Consider the following 23,427-nt stretch of genomic DNA (forward strand, 5'->3'; position numbering starts at 1 on the left):
TTCTCTGTCTTTTCTCTTTCTTCAGGATGGACTTGTCTGTGTTCCCATCTCTAAACAGCCTTTACAAAGCCATATTTCATCCTTCTTGTCTTTTGACATCACCCAGAGATTCTTTCCTGAAAAAGAGTAATTCTAGCACACTGTGGTCCATAAAGCTGTTTCTTATTATATCAAATTAAAGGACTTCCTGATCACTGGTCCAAGGCTTGTCTACTTTTAACAAATGTTCCACTATTGTTACAGTGTAATTTTGTATAGATTCTCCTTTGGAGTTTCTGGTTTTCTTGATCTTAATTTGTCTTCTTTGACTTCTTTTGTGATAAAAAAAAACCTTTTTGGTACTTCTTCTCTTACTATACTTTAAACAGAAAGAAATCAAATATGTAAGTTATAAATGGATGCCACACATTCATTGTGCGTGTGTGTGTGTGTGTGTGTGTGTGTGTGTGTGTGTGTAAGTATATATAACTATTACCTTTGTTCCATGAAAGGAAGGTATATGGAAAATGACCTCCAAAGGCCAAAGGAGCCATAAGACCAAAGAAAAAGGCCAACAAGTCCAGCTTGATGAGAAATGGTTTATTAAGGGGATTTATGGATAGGAACCTGTCTTGGGTGGGCACAAAAGGAGTAGGTCTTGACATCCCCACCTCCCTTAAGACCTGTTTTATAGCCCTAGAGGCTGGGAATACATGCTGACGGACCACTCCAGAGAAGATCTTTAAGAAGAGGTGTATGTCATAGTCATATCTCCAGGGCAGATCAATGACTTTATGCCCCAAGGGTATGGTATAAGCCAAAGGAAAGAAGTAGGGGGAGGGCAGGGAGAGGCTGTGCTCAAGAAGATTTCAGGTTACAGAACAGTCATGGTGGCAGATTTGTCCAAAGTGGCATTAGTCTAGTTGGACAACCTTTTTTCACGTGGCTCTTCCTTATATCCTAATTGCTGTTTCATTGTCAAAATATATATCAAATTAAATACAAGGATGCTGACTTATATAAAGAGATTTGTCTATTTTTTTTCCAGTACAGAATAGAATTTTTTTTTTTAATTGAAGGTCTAGCAGAAGAGGTACTCTTTTGTAGGTATTTGCTCATGTATGCACATACTCACATACTTCCAGAAATCTCAAGGTGCTCCTAGGAGTTATTATGTTCTGCTATATGATGTTGCAGAAAATACCAATACTTTATCAATAACACTGTGAACACTTGTGACATTATATGCATCTGCACTGCCTGAAGAGCTAACTGTGCTTCAACTCTGGTCCCCAGAGTCTCTGCCCAGAAGGAACTTCTTTAGTTATTGCTTTATCCAGGTTTTCTTCCATCTTTAGTTTCCACTTTTATTTTGTATTGTTAAATTATACTCCAGAGAATTCTTAAAGGTGTTTCTACTGCTCTCCTGTTTTGATGCTACCCCAGATCTACTTACCCTACAAGGACTACATCCTTCCATGCCCTGCTGAGATCTTTTATTCGCTCTCAAACCCACGGACTTCTGTTTCAACACCACATTAGCATGAGTGGACGGGCCATACTGAAGGACTTTTGCTGAATGATCTCATTTTTGTGACTTAATGAGAAGCTCTATTAAGCGGGGTGTGAGGGAGCAATCAAGCTGTCCAATAGCTAAATTTCCTAGGCTGTTGTGCTGTGCAGATTCTTTAGTACTTCAGGTTGGAACATAGTCATGGTGTTTTCCAGCTAAAGGTTGTAATCCTAGAGCAAAGACAGAAAGTTACCTGTGATCAATTTTATATATTTTCAGGGTTATATTTCAAAAGGAGATCTATCTTACACTGAAATTCCTAGATGGCTTCAGTGTTGCTTTGTAGTTGTTGACTTGGAAGCAATTCCCAGTTGTCTAAAAACTTTTCTGACATTATTTTAGCTGACAAATTGTATACAAGTGGCCCTGTTTTTAAATGAATATTATTTAATCCACATTAAACCATCTTTTAGTTCTTACACAAGTCTAAAATTTATTAAAGTCAAAAGTAATGTTTAGGGAGGGTAAAATCATAAATATGATTCATAAATACTTAAAAAATCAACAATAGAGCTCCTGGTTGAATAGAAATCTCACTTAGAATTGTAGTTTATCTTTGAAAGAAAAACTTCTGGGATTAAGGGTAAACCAGTTTTAGAAAAGAAATCAAATATTATGGAATTTGAAAATCTAGTTTGGCAGATATTAGATTAATGGCCCGTAAAACCTTAGAGTCTGAATTCAGTTTACAGAGTGTTTGACTTAATTCTCTCATTTCTTTTTCTCATTTTTCCTTTGTTATTTATGTTTAAATCTTAGTGACTTTTCCTTGTATGGGTTTAAACATTTTGTACTGAATTCTAAAGAAATAGGTCCCTACCTGCCTTTTTCTTAGTGAACTTTTGAGGAAGCAGTGGTCAGGAATTTTTGTGTGTGTGAAATTACTCTTTTTATAAATATATAATCCCACAGTTTCATCAATGTACATGGTTTTTGCTTGCAAATAAGTAGGGATTTAAAAATTTGGCATATAAAAAGCAAGGTTGATAAAGGCCTTTTCATATATTTGTATCCCTAATATGTTTTTATTTTTTAAAAATATGCTGCAGCTGATTGAACTAAATTTGATTTTGACTTGTGTCACACAACTATAATTCCTTTAAAAACATGTCAGTATGCAATATATTTAAGATGATGTCAGCAACAATTCCTTCTTTATTTAGAGTAATGTAATCTGAAACTATCAACCTTTTCTACTTTCATGAGCTTTTGACTTTCAAAACATAATGCCTGAAATAATGTATTTTATTTTTGGTAAAATGTCCATCATTGGAGGGAAAATTTTTATTTAAATATGCTCGTTCCACTGATGTGGGTGTTTCTATCAGTATCTTTGTTTCTTTGAATATTCTAAACCCTTTGAGTTACTTTGGCTTAATTAGTTATCGCCTCATTTAAAAGTTAATATCATGATTTCTCTTTGTGGTCAAGAAATAAGGTGGGGAACAAAATATCAAATGATATCAGAGTTTAGTTACCTTATCGTTCTCTTCAGATAGACAGGCTTATGGAACATGTTGACTAGTAGCTCTGGGCCAGAGAGAAGGAATAATTAATATTAGAAGTATGTGGAGAGAAAAAACTCTGTAGGTTGACCTATAATGCAAACAATCCATGATGTGTAGCAAAAAGAAGAATGATCAGTGTCTTGAATTCAAGGGCCAAAGTGGCTTACTTTTATAAGGATATCTTATTGATTTTTATGAATGTTAAGTTCTATAAAGTCTAAATTGAGCAAAGAAAAATGAATGACATATTTAATTATCTACAAGTATAGGGTTGGGGGGACTTCAGTGGATAGAAAGTACATTGAAATATTAAACAACCAAAGTAGAAACCCTCTTTTAGTAAGACATTCATGCTGTGCAATACACATACACTAGTTGTTTCTGGTTTTTCACTTAAGTTATTACATGTTAGCACTAAAGAGCATGTCTGATGTTAATATTGTTGGGATCAAATATACATTAGCACCTGACAGCAGATCACTCACAGACAGCCATATTCATTTATTTGTGAATTGTTCTATCTATTATGCACATCCATTATGATAAGTGCTGTGACAGGACAGGAGGGTGCAAAATTGAATCACATGAAAAACCTACCCTGAATGAGCTTCTACTTTAAAAAGAGAGATATGAACCCATAAATATATGAAATATAAGGTAGTAGAAACTGTGCTTTAAATACAAGGTAGTAGAAATTGTGTGCTTTAACAAGCATGCATGTGAGGAACAGGTGACATGGTAACAAGGAGTGAGAGCTCAGTGATTTAGGGAGGGGGGGAGACAAAATTCATCAGGTAAGACTCCATAGAAGAAGTAGAACTGTTGATCAGAGACCAATATTCCCTTTAAACATTTCTGATAGCTGAACAAAGTTCATGTACATCTAATAAGGCATGGCTTTTGAAAAATATAGATTATTCATTTTGTAGTCATGTGAATAAGAGTATGGAGGAATGTGATCCTATGGATAAGAAAAGAGACTTGGAAGGATGATGTCTTTGAATCTTCTCCAGGTCCTCCACATTTTCATTTGTCCATTCGTTCATAGGTATAGTATTTGTACATGGTGGGCTCTGTAGGCTGTCTAAATACGTATATTGCTAAAGGTAAAGTTACACACTTTTGTCTTGGTGTACTCATCAGTGCTTATCTAGTATAATTGGCCTTTATAGTTTCTAATTTAAAGTATAATATTTGTGCTCATTGAAAAAAATTTTTATGGTAAGCTGCCTCATATTTAGCCATGTCAATACTCATTAACTACTTTGTTATAGAAAGGTAGAAAAGAAGAATATAAAACAGGACCTGTTTATTTTGTTAATCAGTTGTAGCACTGGTAAATGAAAAAGTTAATGAGGTAGAATGTTGAAATAAATACTTAAATCAGGTTTTTATTCATGATGTAACCATGGATTTTGAAAATTTGAAATCTAGGGCTGACCTTGATCAGTCCCCAGAGTCAGTGGAATTGGTTGTACATATTAGGTTCAAGAAAACTTGCAATCATTCTGATGAGATTTCCCAATATATGGAATAATACTGTTTAGATGCAAGGATTAGCTGCATTCCTTGAGATAGATCGATGAGTGTTTGAAACAATTTTACCTTTTTTTTTTTTTTTAGTTTATTTTGAAAGAGAAAGAGCATGTGTGCAAGTGGGACGGGGCAGAGAGAGAGAGAGAGAGAGAGAGAGAGAGAAAGGGAGAGAGAGAATTCCAAGTAGGCACTGAGTTGATAGCATGGATCTCATTCTCACAAACCATGAGATTATGACCTGAGCGGAAATCAAGAGTCAAGGCACTTAACCGACTGAGCCACCCAGGTGCCCCAAAACAATTTTACTTTAATTATCCATCATTTTTCATTGTGATTTTAAATGTGTTTATGCTTTGGAGTTGAGAGCTATCAAGCGTACTCTGAAATCTATAAAGAACTGCATTTTCAAAAAGTGCTCTGAGTAATTGGTCTTATGGGTAGGCTCCAGTATAGAGTTAGATGTGCACACAGCGTTGCCTTTCCCTAAAAACACACTGCATGCATTTCCCATTCAGATGATATTTACTACGACTTCATTGGACTGCATATAGTTCTGAATAATTTACACTTATCTCAGCTTTACCTATCCTTGAATTGGATAGGTAATGACTTACGGTGAGCGTTTTTAATTAGCCTTTCTTTTATTTGTGTTAGAAATGACTCTGTGTCATGCATTTTCTCATTCAACAGGATCAGATGTTTGTTGACCTCTGTGTTCCCAGCACCAGCACAATATCTTAGTGAACGAGGTGGATACACTTTCAACATTTATAAAGGTTACGTTCTAATGTGGGAAGCAAACATTAAGCAACTAATTATATGATGTTACCTAAGAGTATATATGTGAAGAGAGAATGTATCAGAGGGACCATCTCAGTGAATTCCTCTTCCACCTTTTTAAAGTTGTGTGATCTTCCATATATTCATCTTCCTAGGACCCATCTTTACATATGTAAATAGGGATAGTAATACTAACTTCATGGGGTTGTTGTGAAAATAAATGAAAAAAAAATGCATGTAAAAAGTTGGGTGCAATGCCTATTACACAGGAACATTTAGTAATTACTACCTATTAGTAGTAATAGGTACTACTTCCCCCCTTCTCTGAGCATTTGGCTTTTAAGCTGAGATCTGAACAATGGTAGGAATTTGCTAAATGGAGAACATTACATAAGAGAAAACACCATGTTCAAAGGCCCTGAGGCAGGATTGCCCATGATGTTTTCAAAGAACTGAAAGAAAGCCATTGTGCCTGGAGCTCAGAAAATGAAGTGGAAAATGGCTTGAGATGAGGCTGAGGTAGGCTGGGGTAGCTAGATCACACAGGGTCTCCTGGGCCTTGTTAAAGAGGATTTAGGGTTTTATTCTAAGGGCAATAGGAAGAATTTCCACAGGGAAATGACATGATTGGATTTGAGTTTTAGAAAGATTGTTCTGGCCTTAGTATTGAGAGCAGTTCAAAACCTTTTATCAAGAATTAAGGGTCTGGCTAGTCTCTAAAGGGACCTTTCGGGGAATAATATTGGTGGGTATTTTTGCTAGTGTCATCTTCTTAGGTGTTGGTCTCAGAACAGCAGTCAGTGATGTAACTGACATTGTCAATTTCTAGTTTTTAAGTAAATCTGGGGATCATGGATATGTGAGTGTGTATATGTATATGTACATATATACAAAAATATAAAAACACAGAGTGTGTGTGTATACACATATATATACAGATATGTCAGTATAAATATACACACGTATGTATATGTACACACACACACACATTCTGTCACCCAAAAAGGAGAGAGCCCAACTTATTTTCTGAATATGATCATTCAGTCTCAATGTTTTTTTGAATTATGGCATAAATGTTTAAGAGATGAGGGAGAGAAAATATATTTACCAATCCCTTTAATCTGTAAGGTATAATGACACATCAGGATGATTACTCTTCATGTGAGATTGGGAATTATTGTGTTATACATAACAACTTTATAATATACATCCCAAAATTTCAGTTGCAGAGATACAGGCGAATGCTGTGTTCTCCTCTGTGTCATGATGAATGCAGCAGTTGTGCATATATACAAGAATAGATCATACTGAGCATCCCCTGAGCTCTGTTTGCAGACAAGTCGTATCTCCACCATGACAAAATTCCCACAAGATTTTGAATTATTAATGTTTTGGAATCTGCGGGATTCAGCAGATATGTTCAGTGTTATTGATGGCAGCAAACTTTATCTCTTTTATTTCTGAGACACATAATGAAATGGGGAGTCCGTCAAATAACCACAGTTAGTGTTTAGGTTAATTTTGTAGGGGCCATTGGGCTTTTGCCTTAATGTGTATAAATACGGTTTTTCTCTCTCACAGCAGATTGCACGGTAGATAGAGGGAGAGTGAATTGGCACTAATTTATGAACCCTTCCAGCCTTCTCACTGCTGTACACCCTGTGAGGGCAAGATGCTATAATTACACTTACTTCACATAATGAGAGCTTTTAATGACAATTACTGATGAGAGTTAGGGATGTTTGGGGACCTTACAGAAGATGCATTGACTCTTAGAAGAGACGACTTCATGTGCCTTTTGTGTGGCTCAGTCCCTAACAACTGACCAGCTACTCAGTAGAGCACAGCTCCATAGCCCCAAATATTTGAGTGGACTACGAACCAAGGGCGTAAGGTATACTTTATTTCTCAACTCAGAATAGGTCAAAGAGTTCAAGAATTCTGTTTGCTTTTAGCAGTGTTTTTACTTTACGCTTTTTTTTTCCCCCTTGGTCACACAGACACAGGCCATTTTTCTTTTTGGTAACAAGAATAACCCATAGTCCAGACTGTTCTTCTTGGAGACATTGATTTGCACAGTCACAAATGGGTACCTAACATTATTTTCCTCTTCACACATTTGCCATGTTCAAGTTTGATGGGCCAACACTTAAAAGCTCTGGTATACTTTATATTAATATGTATATGACAATTGTAATAAAGATAAAAAATAGAGATAATTACTTATTCTAAGGGCTTGAGTTTATATGGTCTACATGTCCTTTTATGAGTAAAGCAGAAATTTTCCTTATGAGTGAAGATGACACGTTTTGTTACATTTTTATAAACAATTAGACATTTCAATCATACAACACGTCAACATTTAACTAGCAGGATGATAGCACCCCTTTTCAGCTTCAGGATCTCTCTCCTTAAAGAAAATGGGTCAAGATTTGTTAATTTGTTTCTTTTTCCTTTTCAAGTTGCTCTGAGCATTAGTTTCTCCCAAAGCTCCTCTTGCTTTTATATTCTGTATATTTACAACCATTTACTTTCAATTTTTGCATTTTGAATTTTCTGTATTTATGTCTGCTAACTCTAAAGTTATCATTAAAAGCAAAAAGTACTTGAAATGCAGGCACATTTAAACCCAGTAAATTTAAATAACTTACAAGTAATCTGATAAAGTAGAAGGGAAAATGGTTCATGTTTTCATGACTTCTGCTGCTGAGAACCTTCCCAGATCTAGGATTCTAATTTAAATAACTATCTTTCACGTACTCTGTATCCTTTTCCCACAACTTACTGATGCCTAGCAAACTTGAAGTCCTTAGTAATTATTAGCATTAGCAATACTATCAGTAATTGGAATCATAAAACACTCTGATGGCTTTTTGTCAGTTTCAGTAAGGTTTTTTGTGAGCAGGTATGCTTATAACCCAAAAACCTTTTTTTTCACCCATGTATTCATTTGGTCATTCAATAAACACACATGTTTGTTGATTGATTTTTCTGGATAAGGTATATGAGTAAAAATATTCCTTCAAATAGCAGAATCTAGGATGTCTTCAACAAATTTTACCGTTAAAAGACTAAAGCTCAAACACTCAAACTTTAATGGTGTCATATACTATTACACTTTTCATTATCATAATCCCTAAAAAAATATGATTTGAGACCCCATAGGCTGCATTTATTAACACTTATTGAGCATTTGTTAAGCTAGGTAACTGCTGAGTGCTTTTATCTCCATTATATCACAAATCCTAGCAGTTGCCCGTGGAGAAATGGTCATCTACATTTTATAGCTAAGGACTCTGAGGCTCATAGAGGCTGGGTAAGTGATGTGCTCAGTGTCTCATAGCCAGGAGGTCAGCCTATCAGGCCTCCTAATTCCAATTTGGAGTTCATATCTATATATCTATGTAACAGTCATATTATATTCTTTTCTTCCAATGTTATATTAGAAGCTGATCCTCTGACTTTGGCCGTGGAGACACTGAAGCTGGACCAAAGAGACTGAAGTTCTCTCTGGGAGTGTTGGTCTACTATGTTTCTTGATACTGCTTACTGTTTTTAAATGAGTTAATAGATTTCATTAAGAGTATGTGTTTAAAACTAAACACAGTGGTGTTTGGGAGAATGTATAATTCAGGGAAACAAAATTTGATGAAAATTGCTTATGCACTTTTTTTTTTCTTTTTCTGTTTAAAGATCAAAGCCTATCAGTTACTTTGGAGTCAGACTTTAAAACAACTGAAATTATAGCCCAGTTATTTTAGGTCTCACAGCTCTGTTCAGACAGAAAGGTTGTATTTGAGCCAGTGAGTCTCAGACCTGTGAGAGCTGGGAGCCAGATCCCCTGTTTGATAACAAAGGGCCCTGACACTGGACTCTTGATGTGCGCTTTTTCCAAGGTAACATAAAATGTTTAATAGAGAACTCACAGATACCCATCTGATGGATTTTGGTGGAATTGCCAATTACACAAACAATTATAAAAGTTAAAGTCACCTAGCTCCTCACCAGAACCCCCCCAAAGAAAAAGCCCCTTAATTCTCCATGTTTTAAGCACGTACCTCTCTAAGTATTGCTGCTGTTCATGATAAATCAAGAAGTTAAAAGCTAAATCAACCTATTATAGAGTTCCAAAGATTATTGTGACTTTTTGTGTATAACAGAAAATACCAGCTTTTCTTTAATTATCTGGTATCAAGTATGAGTTACTTATCTGTTTTGGTTGGGTTTTTTTTTGTTTGTTTTTGTTTTTGGCTAAATAGTATTACTCATTGAATTCATATATCTCTAAGTAGGCATCTGCTTACACCTAATTTTAAACAAGTCATTTCACAAACATTTATTGAACACCTACTACAGGTCAAGTGAGCAATACAAACAATAAAAAGATAAGGATGACAAAAATCATAGACCAATACCCCACCTGCACAGACATGTTACTTGATCTCTCTCTACTTCCATTTCCTCTTGTAATTTGGTAATAATGTCTACCTCACAAGACTGTTATGAGGATTAAATGACACAGTGAATGGCATATATGAAGTGCCTGGACTTGAAAAAAATTAAAGAGCTATTGTTTTATAATCCATATTTTCACTGCTAGAGTTAAGTGACTTATAGAAAATCACAATGAATTGTTGAAAGGGTTGGAAATAGAATCTTAATTTCCCTCTGATTTTCTCACAAACATAAATTTATTCAGTGATTTTGCTGTTTGGTTTTGCAGTTGTTTATTGAGTATCTCCTATTTGTAAGTTGCTCTGCTAAGATCTGTGGAAAATGTAAGTTACTATTGGACACACTTCCTGTCCTTACATGCTTGTGACTATTAGGGATGTGAGACATATGCACAAATAACTGTGGTGCCAAGAAGAAAGAAATAAGTGATATAAAACTGGCACAGGCAACAGAAGGAAAATTAAAAAGGGAAGGGTTGGGGTGCCTGGGTGGCTCAGTCGGTTAAGCGTCCGACTTCGGCTCAGGTCATGATCTCACGGTCCATGAGTTCGAGCCCCGCGTCGGGCTCTGTGCTGACAGCTCAGAGCTCAGAGCCTGGAGCCTGCTTCGGCTTCTGTGTCTCCCTCTCTCTCTGACCCTCCCCCATTCATGCTCTGTCTCTCTCTGTCTCAAAAATAAATAAACATTAAAAAAAAATTACACACACACACAAAAAAAGGGAAGGGTTCATGGATTGAGGGACATCTGAGTTGTGCCTTGAAGGATTGATAAGGTTTGGATATATGGAAAATGCAGAAATACATTCCAAGGAAAAGAAACAGTAAATATATGATACAGGAAGTTGTGGGAGTTCATTAGGCTAGAGAAAGGATCTATGAAGGGCCAGCCTAGCAGAAAGGATGAAGAGGCACAGAATCCATGCTAAAGCATTTAGATGAGAAGTGTCACAATGTTGTGAAATCCACCAGTGAGATAGAGAGTTTAGGAGTGGAGGGTTAAAAGCGAGATGGCAAAATGTTAGCAATTGGTAACTGATGAATATAGGTGAAGAATATATAGATGTTCATTATACTATTGGCAATTTTAATATAGGTTTGAAATTATTTTTTAAAAAGTTGAGGGAAAGAGATTAAAATACATGAAAAACTACTAAAATCAGTAAGCAAGGGACAAACCACTAGCCTAAGAATAGGCAAAACATATGGCAGGAAATGCTGCAAGAGACTATAATGGCCAGTAAATGAATAAAAATATGTTCAGCCTTTTAGGTGTTAAGAGGAATGTAATTTCAAGTAATGAGACACTACTTTTCATCACCGGATTACACCATTTTTTAGGTGTAATCATATTGTAGGTATCCAGATAAAAGAGATGTTAATACTAACCTTCTGTGATTGTTGTAGGGATTTGAAAGCAGAATATGTGAAGTGCCTGCCACATAGAAGAGCTCAGTAACAACATCTCCTTCCACTATTACTATTGCCTAATAAATGATCATGAATACCTGAGCTAGGGTCCTGACAGCATGAATGGAAGAGTATCAGCTGGGTTTGGCAGCTGGTTGCACTTAAGAGAACATGGAGAAAAGAGCAGAGCTTAGGACAAACTCAGTGTGGTTTGTTTGTAAAAGAGAAATTGCTAAAGAAAATTATATTTGCTATGGAAAGGAAGAAATGTTGGCTTAATTGAGGTGTTTGCCATACTGATTGTTGAATACTCAGTCTTTTCAAGGAAGAGTCACTGAGTCATAGAAATTGAAGGTAGACCCATAATTTAAAGCCTTTTTAAATGCTCTGTTTTTCAGAATTATATTCATAAATATATATTATGGGCACACACACAAAAACAAAACAGTAAATGAAAGTACCCCCCTCCCATATCTCCTTATGGAAAGCCATTCCTAACTTTCTCATGTTTGCTACCAGAAAAATATGATGATACCAGTATAGTGTGTGTGTGTGTGTATGTGTGTGTGTGTGTATGCCCATGCGTACATGTATGCTTTTAAAAATTCACACCAATGGTAATATGTCATATAAAAATCTGCACCTTGCTTTTTTTTCTTTAACTCAGTGCAATCTTCCTTTATTCTATTCTAAGATCCTTAACATCTGCTTAAGAGTCTATTGACAAGATATAGCAAAAGGATTGAATTCATCCTCCATAAATGAGCCTATAAGGTTGTATTTAGTTTTTTACTGTTATAAACAAGTAGTCATGAACATTAGTGTTTATTTATCTTGATGTTTGTTTTGGGAGCATATTGGTAGCATCGGTTCCTAGAAGTAGAACAGCTGCGCCGTAAGTATTTATATTTTTAATTTTGATAAATAACTTTACTCTTAAAAGGCTCTACTGTTTTTTCTTCCTCACCAACATTAGACATTACCAACTTATAAATTTATTAAGAGAAATATAATCTTACTTAGATATATATGTATCAAGTATTTATTGTAGCATTTCTTATTTATTGTCAATTACAGGTGAGGTTGAGTAATTTTTAAAATGTTCACTGGCTTTTACATACCTTTTTTGTTTTTAATATAATATTCTGATTTTATATTTCTATAAAATTCTATAATAATTCTAAAAAATCAACCTATTGTTGTCTAAACCCCTATATTTATGTAAGTTGTATGCTTTAAAAAAACTAATGAAACTAAAATTACGTTAATTTATGTATTTGGTTCAATTAATCATTAGCTATCTCTCTCAAGGAACTGGACAAGGCACTAAGGGTGTGAATACGTTATCTTTTTACGAAAATTCCCATTACTCTTTTACATTGATTTTATATGTTATTCATATAGTAATAATCTATTTCTGTTACATTTTGCAAATATTTTGCAAATATTTTCCCAGTTATTTACCTTTTGATTGTATAATTGTTTTTGTCATATAAAGTTTTTTTTTCAATGTACAATTAAATTTAGCAGTGTTTTCCTTTAGAGCTAGGATTTTTTTTAATCTAGGATTTATTTTTTTTTTTCCCTTTAATTACTGTCTTTGTTTGGGCTGCCATTAACAAAATACCATAGACTAGGTGGCTTAAACAACAGAAATTTATTTCTTGCCGTGGCTAAGAAGTCCAAGATCAAGGTTCGGGCCAATTCACTTCCTGGCAAAGTAACTATTTCTGGCCTTTGTAGGGCCGTCTTCTTGCTGTGTTCTCACATGGTGGAGAGAGAGATATTGAAATCTCTGGTGTCTCTTCCTCTTCTTATAAGACACCAGCCCTATTGTTTAGAGCCCTGCCCTTATGACCTCATTTAACCTTCATTAGGTCCAAAAGGCCCTATCACACCACACACTGTCACGGTGTGAGTTAGCACTTCAATGTATGAATTTGGGGTGGGAGTGCATAATTCAGCCCATTTTAATTACCAAATTTTATTTTGTATTCTGTGTTAATCCACCAAACAGTTTTGAATGCCATGTGAAATCTTTACTGGTCCCAATCACTGATATTGTTTGACTTAATATATACAGTTTTTGACAGCAAGAATATACTTTTATTCTAGTACCCCTGTGTTCATCTCAAGGGCCTCTTCCATTGGCTTATTCTGAGTGGGAAGACTATAAATATGTTAGACTTGAGGGATCGTCTGGTACAATACCTTCAATGTATATCTGTGGAAATTGAGATCCAGATTGGTAGAAGTGACTTCCTCCAAGTTTTGCAGTTAATCAGTACCAGGATTTGGAGTAGAATCCTGGTCTTTTTGGCTTCTAGTCTAGTATTGTTTCTTAAATAAGTGAAGGAATATCTATAGAGTACTTAGAACATGCCTGGCCCCTGATAAGTGCTCCTAACTGTTAGTATTCTGACTTTGCTGATGTCATTAGTATCATCATCATTATTCATAAAGAGCACAGATTCCAAAGCTAAACTGAGATTGAATCTCAGTGACAGTGGCAGTCCGTTGTTAGCCGTTCTTAGCCTCAGGTTTCTTGACCAAAAGAGGGGACAATAATGGAACCGATCTTATAGGAAGCTGAGAGAAATAGTTGATTGTTTTATACAAAGCACTTGGCGCAATACTTGCATCAAAATGATCATTATGTGAAGTATTTACTATTATTATTAGAGAAATACTCAGTCTCCTAGAATCAGCTTGAACCAATTAATCCTGTCTAGTTGCCTCCCATTATCCTCTGAATTCATGACTGTAAGCACACTCTGAAGTGGTCGCTGAAGCAATAAAAAAATGCTCACTTATGTGATGATGGAGCAGAGCAGAGCAGAGAAAGAGACGGAGGGAACATTCAGTGGTTTTGGAGGCCCGCGTGCAGAAAGAAACTGCGGAAGCTGGGCAAGAGGGAGGTGGTGCCAGGAGGAGGTTAGAAGGTGGCAAGGAAAGCTTCACCAACATTTATGATATTTAATCCTCCTCTTTGCCTTCTCCCAATGCTAATTAATATAAAGGTCTGACTCACTTTATTGTGCTTCACCTATTACACTTCACAGATACTGTGTTTTTTGCAAAGTGAAGGTGTGTGACAACCCTGCGACAGGCATTCTATTGCACCATTCTTGCAACAGCATTTGCTCACTCTGTGTCTCTGTGTTGCATTTTAGTAATTCTCACAATATTTCACCCTTTTTCGTTGTTATTGTATTTGTTATGGTGATCTATGATTAGTGATCTTTGATATAACTATGGTGATTGTATTCAGGTGCCATGAACTGCACCCATGTAAGGTGGTGAACTTAACTGATAAATGTTGTGTGCGTTCTGACTGTGCCACTGACTGGCCATTCCCCCATCTCTCTGCTCTCCTTGGGCCTCCCTGTCCCCTGAGACACGACAATATTCAGGTTAGACCAATTAATAATGCTATAATGGCCTATAAGTGTTCAAGTAAAAGGAAGAGTCATACATCTCTCACTTCAAATTAAAAGCTAGAGGGGGGTACCTGGGTGGCTCAGTCGGTTCAGCCTCTGAATTGCACTCAGGTCATGATCTCGTGGCTCATGGGTTCGAGCCCTACGTTGGGCTCTGTGCTTACAGCTCATTGCCTAGAATCTGCTTCGGATTCTGTGGCTCCCTCTCTCTCTGCCCCTCCCCTGCTTGTGCTGTGTCTCTCTCTAAAAAATAAATAAACATTTAAAAATTAAAAAAAATCAAAAGGTAGAAATGATTAAACTTAGTGAGGAAGGCATGTTGAAAGTCAAGATAGGCCAATAAATTAGGCCTCTTTTGCCAAACAGTTAGCCAAGTTGTGAGTGCAAAGGAAAAGTTCTTGAAGGAGATGAAAAGCGCTACTCCAGTGACTACATGAATGATAAGAAAGTGAAACAACCTCATTGCTGATAGGGAGAAAGTTTGAATGCTCTGGATAGAAGATCAAACTGGCCACAACATTCCCTTAAGCCAAAGCCTAACTCTCCTCAATTCTGTGAGGGCTGAGAGAGGCGGGGAGGCTGCAGAAGAAAAGTGTGAAGCTAGCAGAGGTTGGTTCATGAGGTTTGAGGAAAGAAGCCATCTCCATGACATCAAAGTGCAAGGTGAGGCAGCAAGTGCTGATGGAGAAGCTGCAGCAAGTTCTCCAGAAGGTCCAGCTGAGATAATTCATGAAGGTGGCTACACAAGCCAACAGATTTTCATCGTAAATGAAGCAGCCTTGTACGGGAAGAAGATGCCATCTAGGACTTCCATAGCTAGAGAGGAGAAGTCAATGCCTGGCTTCAGAGCTTCAAAGGACAGCCTGACTCTTTTGTTAGGGGCTAGTGCACATGATGACTTTAAGTTGAAACCAATGCTTATCATTCCGAAAATCCTAGGTCCCTTAAGATTTATGCTAAACCTGCTTTGTCCATGCTCTATAAATGTAACAACAAAGCCTGGATGATGGCACATCTCTTTCCGACATGGTTTACTGAATGTTTTTAAGCCCGCCGCTGAGACCTACTGCTCAAAAAAAGGATTCTTTTCAAAATATGACTGCTCACTGACAATACACCTAGTCACCCAAGAGCTCTGATGGAGATGGACAAAGAGATGAATGTTGTTTTCATTCCTGTTAACACAGTAGCAGTTCTGCAGCCTGTGTGTCAAGGAGTCCTTTCGATTCTCAGGTCTTATTATTTAAGAAATATATTTCATAAGGCTATAGCTGCCATAGATAGTGATTTCCTTCATGGACTTGGGCAAAGTAAATTCAAAACTTTCTGGAAAGGATTCACCATTCTAGATTCCAACAAGAACATTTGTGATTCATTGGAAGAGGTCAAAATAACATAAACAGGAGCTGGCAAAGAGTTGATTCCAACCCTCATGAGGGGTTCAAGACTTCAGTGAAGAAAGTATCTGACAATATGGTAAAAATGGCCAGAGAACTAGAATTACAAGTGGAGCTTGAAGGTGGGACTGAATTGCTGCAATCTCATGATCAAACCTGAACGGATGAGGAGTTGCTTCTTAATGATGAGCAAAGAAAGTGGTTTCTTGAGATGGAATATATTCTGTGAAGATGCTGTGAAGATTGTTGAAATGAAAACCAAGGATTGTGAATATTACATAAAATTGGTTTGTAAAGCAGCGATAGAGTTTGAGAAGACAGACTCCCAACTTTGAAAGAAGTTCTCCTGGGGGTAAAATGCTATCAAACAGCATCTCATGCTGCCCAGAAGTCATTCAGGAAAGGAAGAGTCCTCAGTGCAGCAAACTTCATTGTTGTCTTATTTTAAGAAATTGCCACAGCCACCCTGATCTCCCCCAACCCCTGAGCTGTCAGCAGCCATCAACATCAAGTAAAGACCCTCCACCAGAAAATGATTATGGTTAGCATTTTTTAGCAGTAAAGCATTTTTAATTTGAGGTACATACAGTTTTGGTTTTTTTGGTTTGTTTTGTTTTTTAGACATAATGCTATTGCCTACTTAATAAGCCACGGGACATTGTAAATATAATTTTTATATGCATGGGGAAACAAAAACAATCATTTGACTCCCTTTATTGTGATTTTTGCTCTCTTGCAGTGGTCTGGAATCAAACTTGTAATAATCTCTTGGGTATTATTGCAGGATTTGTTTACCTCAACACCCAGGATTCATTGTCTCACTGCTTTGAAGAATAAAGAGGTGGACACATAATAAAATGAGCAGCAGACAAAAGTTTACTGGAGTAGAAAGTAAGAAAATAAGAATGGTATAAAATCTCTCTTTACAGAGAAGAGGCATTTGAAAGTGAGTGCCCACAACTATAGGCGAGGGACTGTTCTATAAGGTTCTGGTCCACTTACCCTTCCCTTCCTCCTAGTTCCTTCTCAGGCCCCACCCTTTTTGGCTTGATAACTCTAGATGCCTGGGTTGGCTGTTCCTGATTAGGTCAATTCCATTGTGTGAGGAGTCAGACTATGGTCATACTCTCCCTCATATAATGTAAGGTTTATGTTTTACTTATTTTAGTTAAGTATTTTGTCAAATTCCTGAGGGGAACCTGAAGGGGAGTAGGTGGCGTCTGTTACATTCTTGGGAAGCACCTTACTCCTGAGGGGCTTTGCCGTGGTCAAAGTCTCTCAGCATTGTTCCAAAATATGTGGTTTTTTTCCCCACCCAGGGACCTCCGGTCCTAACCTTTCCCTCTTTGCCTATTTTATTGTATCTTATTCCTATCATAGTATGTCTGTAATTATATCTTGAAATGTTTTGGGCTTATAATAGAGGAGAGTTTCATAAGTCAAGACTGAGTTTTGTGTTTTTCTTATGTGCAAAAGTACAAACATTATGAAAGGAAAGTCAAGAAATAAGATGACAATCTTATAAGAAATTTGAAATAAATTATATAACTTTAAATACATATGGAATATTTTTTTAAGTTTATTTATTTTGAGAGAGAGAAAGAGAGAGCGAGCAGGGGAGGGGCAGGGTGGGAAGAGACAGAGAGAATCCCAAGCAGGCTCCGCACTGTCAGCACAGAGCCCAATGTGGGGCTCAAACTCATGAACTGTGAGATCATGACCTGAACCGAAACCAAGAGTCGGACACCTAACCAACTGAGCCACCCAGGTGCCCCTGGAATATGTTTCATCTCTGGGTTCTACAATGTTTTTCTGGAAGGAGATGTTACTATATATTAAGAATCACTTCAAGCTTAGCCCTGCTTGGTTCCATTGAGAGCGTCTTTTGTACGGCTTTTATTATAGTAGCTTTTTAAAAATTTTTCAATATGCTATGTTCACTCCTAGACTATTAGGCTTCCTGCCATTCCCATTTAATTGAAGAGCACAATTCAGTCAATTTTTAAAATATATAAATCTCACCATTTAATATTATGCATTCCCTGACTCTTCAGTAAATCCACTCATTGAGTGCCTACTATATATCAGCATTCTACTCATCCCTAACGACACAGAAATAAAAACAGCCCCACTGCGCCCACCTTTCCAGCCCCCAGGGCTTTATAGTCTATTGGGTGAAATAGTCCTGAGAACTGCAACTGCATTGTGATGTAAGTGCAATGAGCACAAAGTGCAGTGATAGCACACACAGGAGGAAATGGCTGATCAGAAATAGACCCCTTCACACAGTCCATGAGCAAATGTAGTTCTTCTGTGAGGAATAAACAATTACCGAAATACCAACATGACTAGAAATCTTTGTCCATTCGTCGATGTTACCTTACACTATTGCTGTCGTAGCACAATGTGTGTAATCTCCATATCATAGTAGTACCTAGACTACTTGAATTTTTTTTTTTTTTTTGCAAGGGTCAAAAACACGACTTTTGCAACAAAGCCTTTTGTTGGGTTACAATTTTTTCTTAGCCCATGAATTTAGAGATTGATGCCTTCTCTATGATGAGAGGCATTACTCTTCATAGATTTAGCAATCATTATTTTCTGTGTAGTCTTCTGTAAACTACTGATACCACACATGCTTCTTAAAGAGTCATTGAATATCTCTTCTTGCAGATTTTAGAGTCTAGGGCTAAGCAGTCTTGTGACACGTAGAGAACAGGAGTAGAATAAAAGTATAAATGCTGTCTTCGTGATTGATAACATGGTTGTCTGTCTCAGGGGCTAGCTTCTGGAAAGGGCCTTCCAAGGGTAGTTTTAAGAACAATTGCCTAGGGCTGTCTTGGGCTGAGTGTGTGGTAGAAACAGAACTTGCTCCTTCGGGGGAAGGGAAAAGAAGGCCTTGCATCCCAGAAGACTTATGGCTTCTTTTTGTCTGATGAGAGAGTGGCCTTGACAAAATACAGAGTGGATGATAGCAAATCTTGCTTTTCTCTAGTGAAGATTTTTCTTTAGCAGGGTGGAGGGATTCAGATTGTGTAAGTCTATTTGGGGTGAGTTATCTGCAATCTCCCCCTATCCCTGGGGAGAATGGGAATGACTAATTGAAGCATCCCATAACAGTAATTGAGACAGATTGGAAAGGGAAATGAGTGATTAACCTTGAGCCTCCTCCTGATGCCATGCATGGTAATGTTAGAGTATGTTTCTGGGGGGTGCCTTTAGGAGTTCATTTTCACAGAAGTCCACATAGCTCCTATAATTACATTTCAGAGAAATCTATTTCCGCCCCAACTTAAGTTTCAGATACTTGTTGCTCTGTTTTACATCATGTCATTAATGAAAGCTTGTTACTGGTGGCTGCAAAGCAGAGATGGATTTGTTCAGAAGCTAATGAAGCTGAAGCTTTAGGGCTCGTCCATTGCATGGGCCCCTTTGAAGGGCCTGGAACTGATTTTGCCTTCTTTTCTTAGACAAGAGCCCCTAAATCGTGTAGGCTTCTGGTCCCACAAAATCTGGATCTGCTTCTGCTAAAATTCCAATTATAAAAGGGTGATCTGGAATGAATTGAGAAGTTTTCCAAAATGAAGGCCAACATTTCTTCACTTTCTAGGGATTCTGGAACTGTTTAAATTAAATACATGCTTAGATTTTTATCCGGTTACATTATCTAGTTTTTGAAATTCTGGGAATTGAGATGAACAATATATTAGCTAATTACATGTTTTTGTGGTAGGTTGATTACTTTATTCCCTAAATATAGTTGTTAGGAATGCTAAAAAAGGAAAAGTAGAAAAACACACCCTATGATCTAATAATATAAAAGTACCAGTTTATCTATTTCTGTGTACTGGTACAATAATTATAAATAGGAATCAAATGGATTCATTTTAAAAAGGCAAATTTTCTGTATTCCGGCTTCTGATACAATTCATCATTGTACTCTTCAGCAGTAACTAATTTTGCACTCCGTACATAGTAGGTGCTCTAAAGTATTGATTGGATTTAAACTAAGTATATGTTATGAAATGAATTGCTTTAAAACTAAAATTAAATGCTAGCAGAAGCTGTCTGGTTTGAAAAAAAAAATAAAACAGAATGTAAAGATAGTGGTTTGCACATTAATGGCAAGTAACTTTTATAGAGCAAGACTCTACTTTCTCAGAAATTACATAATCACCCTTTGGCAAGTATAATTAACGTACCATCACAAACCCACTACCATTTTGCTGGTTGATTAGTGAGGTCCTGGTTAACTTAAGCATCCAATGTGCCTTGTTTGAAAATCCACATATGCTTGAAAGATCTAGGGTATCATTTTCTTCTTCTTCTTTTTTTATTACTGCTGTTGATTTTGTTTCTCTGCTTTTGATAGGGTTGTAGATTGACCTGGAGAAATTACAACTGATAGAATATACTCAGGTTCAGAGAAAATTTTAATTGACTAGTTATATACTTGTATCTGAAGCTCACGTCCTTTGGATGGTTGTCTTCCCGTCAAAGTTTGCTCCAACTGCTTTCTAAGACATAAGAGGTTAGCTCTCTTTGGCTTATTTATATTTTTGTACACATATACACACCACACACACATAAATGTTATTTGGCAAGCAGATATTTGTGTAGTATGAATCACCGAGTGAACTCTGAACGGCGTAATTTGACAAGAGCTAGGGCCAGTCTTCAAGCTATCAGAAATTTTACATCTCTCACCCAGGAGGAATATATCTAACTCAGTGGTAGGATGGCCTGGAGATATCAGTGAAAAAATACAGTCTCTTACTGCCATGCTCTTGGAGAGAATGAAAATATAGACAAGAATTACATGATTTAGAGCAAAGTATTTAATTGCTACTATCAACATTCTCCATTTAAGATTGCTTTCTTCTGACCAAGAGGGTGTCAAGATTGGGGTTTCCATCTCTGAAGAAGCAGGTTTCTCACTTTTCTGAGCTTCTCAGTCATCCAGGCAGTTTCACAGGCAACTGAATGAGATAAAATATTTGCTTCTTTTAGGCTAGCTATCCTAGTTGTGAACATGTTTGTTGTGCAAGCAACAGCAGTTACAATATTAAGGTTACTGAAGATCTTGTTTCTCAAAGACCTGTTTATTACTATGATCTTGCTGAGGCTTCTGATAAATCTGCATCAATAAAAGATGTGGTATTCACTGATTAGGCACAGCACTAAAGCTGCAAATACACGTATTACATGTTTTAAAATAAAGATTGTCACTTTTGATAGAAGGGATAACTAATTTTTGAGAACATCATAGCCATCTGTGTAACAAAGACTAATAGGAAGTGCTTTGAGCTGTTGCACCAACATATATCTGAACAAATAGGACCCTAATGGTTTTCTGAGCTAGAAGGTAGAATGAAACTAATGTGGGGAGCATTCCTAAATCTGCAATTCTGTTAGACCAGTTCAGACAGTCTCCACAGGAAGCGGACATTGAGGTCAGAAGTTGGGTCAAAGCCTTTTAATTGTGAGCCTCCATGACGCCTCTGGGCTCAGGTCAATAACCTGAAAGGCTCTGTTTGTGGGCCTGGAAAGGGTATATTATGGGGGCTCAGGTGGCCGGCTAGACTGTTCTAATACTCAATTGTGAGAAGCAGATTATCTGCTTTGCAGATTATCTGATCTTCTATCATCAGCCTTCCCATTGGGCTTTCATTTGCCAAGGATGGGGCTGAAATGTGAAGTGCAGGAAGTTAGGCACAGTAGACTCTGTGTGCAATCCCATTACAAAACCAAATATAAATCAATCAACAGGCATTGCTTTGTTAAATGACTTTAGGCTTATTTAGTTTGGCATTTTTTCTATCTTAATCTGTATTCTCTAGAGTTGCATAAACCCCATTTATTTTACTCTTCTCTCCTGGAAATCTTTAGACTAGAAAACAACTCTATCATGAAATCCATGCAAAATGGAATTATTGGAACACCTTTCCTTTTTTCATGTACTCTATAATATAGATATAGCATTATGATGTAATTGAATTTCTTCTCTGGAAATTCATGAAGTCATTTCCAGCCTAGGCTGTCCTTGGTGCCCCAGTACTCTTGCTTGATTGTACCCTTCAAAGCAGCTGTGTTCACTCAAAAGAGAGATTGGTCATCTCTGTGAGTCACAGTTTCTGTGAATTAGAAAATCAGCTCTATTGTGAATTATGTTTTATCGAAGACCAGAATATTATCATCATTCTCCTATGTTTTCTGAAACAAAGAGAGAAAGGAACAGAGGGAGGAAGGTGCAGGGGGTGCAGGATAGAGAGAGAGAGAGAGAGAGAGAGAACACTAATGACATTTTGGCCAGATATAAATTATTATAATCTTTTCTATGGCTAAGCAGATAGTATCCCTGATAAGCTGTTGATAAGAAAGTGGATATTTATGTCCTTCTTTGGCATAAGGAAGCATCTCTACATGCTTGAAAGCAAAATCGCAGACTCTTAAATCCAGATCTTTGTTCTCTTTACCAGCTCATGCCTCACTGTCAAAGTACCTACTTCCAAAGCCAGTCTTTCCCCCTAAAACACATACTCTTTCCAGTACTCCACTGGTCTTGGCACAGATGTTCTTAGAGCATTGCTAAGTACCAGTGAATAGAAATTTTTGGTTTCAACAACCACTTCACATAGTAGACCTTTCTCCCCCCCATCAGTTTTGATGACTTATTTTATATTAGTAGCATGCTTACTTAACAATACTGGCATATACACCTATGAATTTAGAATTTTCTGGCAATTTAAAAATTTTTTATTATTCAACAAATACTCATTTCATACCTACTTTGTGCTAGGCACTAGTCTAGGTACTTGGCATAATAATAACAAATAAATAACAAAACAGTTTTAGGTTTCTGGCCTGATGGAGTTTATATCCCTATTAGGAATGCACAGACAATAAACAAGAAAATAAATAGTAAATTGAACAGTTTGTAAAAAAGAGGTAGGTGCTAAGGAGCAAAGGAAAAAACAAACAAACAAACAAACAAACAGAAGAAAAGTTAGCTGGGTAAGGGGGGCCAGAAGTGCCAGGCAGGAGTGGGGAGGTTGCAATCTACGGAGCACGATCAACTTGGTCTCATTGAGGAGGAGCAAAAACTTGAGGGCCACGAGGCAGTTAGTCATGCAGATTTCTGGACAACATGCCAGGCAAAGGGAAGAGCCAGTGCAAAGGCGAAAGCAAGGTTCAGAAACTCTGTTCTTATGAATTGAAACTAGGATGCTTTTCCTAAGATCAGTCTTCCATTATAAAGCTCCTGTCTAACCCTTACTGTTTGTTTTTGAAATAATTTAACAACATTAGAAGAAAGGCTTCTCTCAATGTATCTGTGTTACCAGAAATGAGAAC

At 37.0% G+C, this 23,427-nt stretch overlaps 1 protein-coding gene and 1 long non-coding RNA gene across 5 annotated transcripts in view; one reads left to right on the forward strand and one right to left on the reverse strand.

Annotated features, from left to right (window-relative positions):
• Positions 1–23,427, forward strand: part of SLC10A7 (solute carrier family 10 member 7) — a 252,728-nt gene that overhangs the window by 118,748 nt on the left and 110,553 nt on the right. The gene's annotated exons all lie outside the window — the stretch shown is intronic.
• Positions 1,454–14,738, reverse strand: LOC121028890 (uncharacterized). Its single transcript, XR_005789485.1, has 3 exons — positions 13,449–14,738; positions 3,031–3,082; positions 1,454–1,722 (listed from the first exon to the last, which is right to left on the reverse strand). It is a non-coding gene; the product is annotated as an uncharacterized LOC121028890 (long non-coding RNA).

The sequence above is a fragment of the Herpailurus yagouaroundi genome, unplaced genomic scaffold (genome assembly GCF_014898765.1).
Source record: "Herpailurus yagouaroundi ecotype Mexico unplaced genomic scaffold, PumYag 28, whole genome shotgun sequence".
Taxonomy (NCBI): Eukaryota; Metazoa; Chordata; class Mammalia; order Carnivora; family Felidae; genus Herpailurus; species Herpailurus yagouaroundi.